Source organism: Capra hircus, chromosome 21 (assembly GCF_001704415.2).
Source record: "Capra hircus breed San Clemente chromosome 21, ASM170441v1, whole genome shotgun sequence".
NCBI lineage: Eukaryota > Metazoa > Chordata > Mammalia > Artiodactyla > Bovidae > Capra > Capra hircus.
This window is the reverse complement of record NC_030828.1, coordinates 37,410,265-37,416,896: the sequence shown is the minus strand read 5'-3', so window position 1 is coordinate 37,416,896 and position 6,632 is coordinate 37,410,265.

Genomic DNA, 6,632 nt, shown 5'->3' with positions numbered 1-6,632 from the left:
GATTTTGGAGCGCCAAAAAATAAAGTCAGCCACTGTTTCCACTGTTTCCTCATCTATTTGCCATGAAGTGATGAGACAAGATGCCATGATCTTAGTGTTCTGAATGTTGAGCTTTAAGCCAACTTCTTCACTCTCCTCTTTCATTTTGATCAAAAGGCTCTTTAGATCTTCTTCACGTTCTGCCATAAGAGGTGGTGTCAACTGCGTATCTGAGATTATTGATATTTCTCCCAGAAATCTGGATTTCGGCTTGTGCCTCATCCAGCCTGGCATTTCGCATGATGTACTCTGCATACAGATTAAATAAGAAGGGTGAGGATATACAGCCTTGATGTATTTCTTTCCAAATTCGGAACTAGTCCGTTGTTCCATGTCCAGTTCTAACTGTTGCTTCTTGACTTGCATACAGGTTTCTCAGGAGGCAGGTAAGGTGTTCTGGTATTCCCATCTCTTGAAGAATTTTCAACAGTTTGTGTGATCCACACAGTCAAAGGCTTTGATATAGTCAATAAAGCAGAATAGATACTTTTCAAGAACTCTCTTGCTTTTTTGATGATTGAATGGATTTTAGCAATTTGATCTCTGATTCCTTTGCCTTTTCAAAATCCAGCTTGAACATCTGGAATTTCATGGTTCATGTACTGTTGAAGCCTGGCTTGGAGTATTTTGAGTATTAACTTTCCTAGCATGTGAGATGAGTGCAACTGTGCAGTAGTTTGAACATTCTTTAGCATTGCTTTTCTTTGGAATTGGAATGAAAACCGACCTTTCCCAGTCTTGTGGCCACTGCTGAGATTTTCAAATTTCCTGGCATATTGAACACAGCACTTTCACAGCATTATTTTTTAGTATTTGAAATAGCTCAACTGGAATTTCATTACCTCCACTAGCTTTGTTCGGTAGTGATGCTTCCTAAGGCCCATTTGATGTCACACTCCAGGATTTCTTACTCTAGGTGGGTGATCACACCATCATGGTTATCTGAGTCATAAAGATCTTTTTTGCATAGTTCTTCTGTGTATTCTTGCCACCTCTTCTTAATATCACTGCTTTTGTTAGGTCCATACCATTTCTTTTCTTTATTGTGCCAATCTTTGCATAAAATGTTCCCTTGGTATCTTTAATTTTCTTGAAGACTTCTCAAGTTTTTCCAATTCTATTACATTCCTCTATTTCTTTGCATTGATCACTAAGGAAGGCTTTCTTATCTCTCCTTGCTATTCTTTGGAACTCTGCATTCAAATGGGTATACTTTTCCTTTTCTCCATTGCCTTTAGCTTCTCTTCTTTTTTCAGCTATTTATATTAATATGATTATATATATTTTCAGCTATCATATGTGATACATAATCATACACAATATGATGTATAATCATATATATTACTCTGTGTGTGTATATATAAGTAAATGAAAATGAAAAGTCTATAACTTTTCCCAATTGAAAATTCAAGAATTCCTGAAATAATTTATATAAGCAAAAATAAAGGGGTGCTAATGCTGATTAACTTTTGTCTCTGCAACACAGGTTCTAAATTAACTTTGACCTCTTCTAAAATGCACCAACAGATGAAGCTTCATGGACTTTTAATAAACACCAAGGCTCAAGCTGCAGTATATCTGTGGATCCCATTAAGTTTAAACATAGTATTCCTTATCATTTTAGGAAAGAAGCTCAATATACATTAGAGAAAAAGTGGGACGATCACTTCAACTATCAGTTCAGTCGCTCAGTCGTGTCTGACTCTTTGCGACCCCATGAATCGCAGCACGCCAGGCCTCCCCGTCCATCACCAACTCCCAGAGTTCACTCAGACTCATGTCCATCGAGTCAGTGATGCCATCCACCCATCTCATCCTCTGTCGTCCCCTTCTCCTCCTGCCCCCAATCCCTCCCAGCATTGGAGTCTTTTCCAGTGAGTCAAGCCTTCGGATGAGGTGGCCATAGTACTAGAGTTTCAGCTTCATCATTATTCCCTCCAAAGAAATCTCAGGGCTGATCTCCTTCAGAAGGGACTGGTTGGATCTCCTTGCAGTCCAAGGGACTCTCAAGAGTCTTCTCCAACACCACAGTTCAAAAGCTTCAATTCTTTGGCACTCAGCTTTCTTCACAGTCCAACTCTCACCAAGAGAAAAAGCATAGCCTTGACTAGATGGACCTTTGTTGGCAAAGTAATGTTTCTGCTTTTGAATACGCTGTCTAGGTTGGTCATAACTTTCCTTCCAAGGAGTAAGTGTCTTTTAATTTCATGGTTGCAATCACCATCTGCAGTGATTTTGGAGCCCCAAAAATAAAGTTTGACATTGTTTCCACTGTTTCACCATCTATTTGTCATGAAGTGTTGGGACCAGATGCCATGATCTTAGTTTTCTGAATTTTGAGTTTAAGCCAACTTTTTCACTCTCCTCTTTCAGTTCAATCAAGAAGATTTTTAGTTCCTCTTCACTTTCTGCCATAAGGGTGGTATCATCTGCATATCTGAGGTTATTGATATTTCTCCCAGAAATTTTGATTCCAGCTGTGCTTCTTCCAGCCCAGCATTTCTCATGATGTACTCTGCATAGAAGTTAAATAAGCAGGGTAACAATATACAGCCTTGATGTACTCCTTTTCCTATTTGGATCCGGTCTATTGTTTCATGTCCAGTTCTAACTGTTGCTTCCTGACCTGCATATAGGTTTCTCCAGAGGCAGGTCAGGTGGTCTGGTATTCCCATCTCTTTCAGAATTTTCCACAGTTTCTTGTGATCCACACAGTCAAAGGCTTTGGCATAGTAAATAAAGCAGAAACAGATGTTTTTCTGGAACTCTCTTGCTTTTTCCATGGTCCAGTGGATGTTGACAATTTGATCTGTGGTTCCTCTGCCTTTTCTAAAACCAGCTTGAACATCTGGAAGTTCACGGTCATGTACTGCTGAAGCCTGTCTTGGAGAATTTTGAGCATTACTTTACTAGCATGTGAGATGAGTGCAATTGTGTGGTAGTTTGAGCATTCTTTGGCATTGCCTTTCTTTGGGATTGGAATGAAAAGTGACCTTTTCCAGTCCTGTGGCCACTGCTGAGTTTTCCAAATTTGTTGGCATATTGAGTGCAGCACTTTCACAGCATCATCTTTCATGATTTGAAATAGCTCAACTGGAATTCCACCACCTCCACTAGCTTTGTTTGTACTGATGCTTTCTAAGGCCCACTTGATTTCACATTCCAGGATGTCTGGCTCTAGGTGAGTGATCACACCATTGTGATTATCTGGGTCGTAGAGATCTTTTTTGTACAGTTCTTCTGTGTAATTTAAGTTAAATAAGCTAAAATATGGCTACAAGTACTTGGATCTATTATGTGAGATCTAACTAATAAGTAGGTGATTATCCCCACTGCTTCTCCTCTTGATACCCCAATTTTGTCTGTTCTTACACATGGAAAGAATACATGGCACCTAATGGTGAATTACTAAATGATGTGGTCTTATTCATTGAATCCATTCCCTTCTCCAGGGGTTTTCCGGACCCAGGGATTGAACCCAGGTCTCCTGCATTGCAGGTAGATTTTTTACCATCTGAGCTACCAGGAAAGACCCAAATCCTCTACATCTAATACCATATATTATTAAAATTATCTACTCTTTCCAAATAATAACTGGCTAATGTTTCGCTATTACAGATTTGGTGAATATGTTCTTTCCAGTGCCTGTTTCAAAAGCTTCTCAGTTGCAAGTTTATCTTCACCCCCAAAGTACAGTGTACATTTTCCCAGGCTACCTATAGGAAACTTCAACAGTTTTTTCATTACAAACTATCTTTGAAGACAAGAAATTATTTGTATCCACCTTTCTCCAAAAGTATAGGTTTTGCATTAATATTGTGATCTCTCCCTTCTCCAAGGAGACTTGACACACTCAATAAAGATACAAAAATCCAATATGGTGTTGTCCTTTCTGAGTTCTGGTGGCAACATATTCCTCATTTATAAATTTTACTCAATTTCACCAATGCTGTGACTTTGAAATCAGTGTATCTTAAATGAGGGCCCCTCCAACCAAAGGCTGTTGAATGTGTAAAACTTAAAATCAAGTGACACTCCTACTATTGTCCTCAGAGACTTCACTCTAGAGATTTTGACAACCTCCTCTTAGGCATCCTGGAGACATTGGACACACCTATGTGGCTGTAAATTATCCAAGGTCTTCACATGCAAGATTTTTGCCTCTCTCTTATCCTATGCACCACTGAAAACAAATAAACAAACAAAAATCTGGCTGACTGCATCCTAGGCTTTCTTGGAAGTAGGCTGTCATAGACCTTGAACCTGTGCCTCTTTATAACCAGCTCTTCATGCCTTATATTATGGAAACAACATCCCACAAGCTCAGCATGGCTAATAAAGCCTCCTTAAAGGAAAAGGAGTACGTAAAGCCTGTATATTGTCACCCTGCTGATTTAACTTCTATGTAGCATACATCATGAGAAACGCTGGACTGGAAGAAACACAAGCTGGAGTAGAGATTGCCGGGAGAAATATCAATAACCTCAGATATGCAGATGACACCACCCTTATGGCAGAAAGTGAAGAGGAACTCAAAAGCCTCTTCATGAAAGTGAAAGTGGAGAGTGAAAAAGTTGGCTTAAAGCTCAACATTCAGAAAATGAAGATCATGGCATCCGGTCCAATCACTTCATGGGAAATAGATGGGGAAACAGTGGAAACAGTGTCAGACTTTATTTTTGGGGGCTCCAAAATCACTGCAGATGGTGACTGCAGCCATGAAATTAAAAGACGCTTACTCCTTGGAAGAAAAGTTAACAGCAACCTAGATAGCATATTCAAAAGCAGAGACATTACTTTGATGACTAAGGTCCATCTAGTCAAGGCTATGGTTTTCCCAGTGGTCATGTATGGATGTGAGATTTGGACTCTGAAGAAGGCTGAGCGCTGAAGAATTGATGCTTTTGAACTGTGGTGTTGGAGAAGACTCTTGAGAGTCCCTTGGACTGCAAGGAGATACAGCCAGTCCATTCTGAAGGAGATCAACCCTGGGATTTCTTTGGAAGGAATGATGCTAAAGTTCAAGCTCCAGTACTTTGGCCACCTCATGCGAAGAGTTGACTTATTGGAAAAGACTCTGATGCTGGGAGGGGTTGGGGGCAGGAGGAGAAGGGGACGACTGAGGATGAGATGGCTGGATGGCATCACTGACTCGATGGACATGAGTCTGAGTGAACTCTGGGAGTTGGTGATGGACAGGGAGGTCTGGCGTGCTGCAATTCATGGGGTCGCAAAGAGTCGGACACGACTGAGCGACTGAACTGAACTGCACTGAATATTCCATTGTATATATATAACACTTATTTATCTGTTCATATGTCAGTGGACATTTAGGTTGTTTCCATGTCCTAGCTATTATAAAATATCTCCTTTTTAAACTGTCAAATGAACCCCTTAATGGATCTCTACCTTGTTCCAGGCCTTAATATCTTTTTTTTTTTTAAATTTTTTATTTTTTTAAATTTTAAAATCTTTAATTTAAGGCCCTTTGTGGACTTACACCTCATACCAACTTTAGAAAACTTTTTCACAGCCCTTTCCTACCTGTATTTAAAAGGAACATGCCTCCCATACATGTATGTGAAGGCTAATTATATGAGACCCTTTAATAATTTTTTTAATAAAATTTTATAAAATCCCATTTTTATAAAATTTTCCCTCTTGCCCTTAACCTCTAAGGGTTAGAGGCCAGGTCAGGTGCAAAAGCTCCTGGGATCTCTTAACCATAGACTGTCACATAGCCTTGCAGCTACGTATCTGATGTGGGGCCCCAAAGTTTCACCATCCAAAAAACCTTCCTAATATTCTCATTATGAGAGGTGAATAATCAATATAGGTTCTCCCTCTAATTCCTTCCAGAAAATTAAAATGGTACTATACAGCCATTCCCATAGACCGGGTGGGCTAACAAAAAGACAGATGGAGAACTCTACTCAGTAAATAAAAATCATATTCAAAGATAATAAAAGTCAATACTGTATCCCATAACGGTGAAAACAGACAATGTCTCCTTGGTAATAATACATACAGGAGGAAAATCAAAAGTAAATAGCAAAAGCCTACCAAGTACAGCTGCACACCATTCTACTGTGGGCTTCCCTTATCGCTCAGTAGGTAAAGAAACTGCCTGCAATGCAGAAGACCAGGCTTTGATCCCTGGGTCGGGCAGATCCCCTGGAGAAGGAAATGGCAACCCACTCCAGTATTCTTGCCTGAAGAATCCCATGGACAGAGGAGGCTGGTGGGCTACAGTCCACGGGGTTGCAAGAGTAGGACACGACTTAGTGGCTAAACCTCCACCATTGTCCTGTCTCTTCTTGTTACTATCAATCTGAGTGGCTTGAGTGGCTTCCAATCAAGAGGTTCTAATCCTTTGAGGAAGCTACTGTTTCAACCAAAAACGACAACTGCTGAGACCCTTGTGCCACCAAGTTTGGCTAATATAAGCCCTATAATCCAAAGAACTCTCTGGCTTGCCATCACCAAATCAACCAACAAATGAGGCAAAAGGGCCCTTAGTATTTGGCTAAATTAGTGGGCCTGCCTACAAGTTATACAGGAGCTCTGACCTCAGCCTCATGGTACCACAGAGC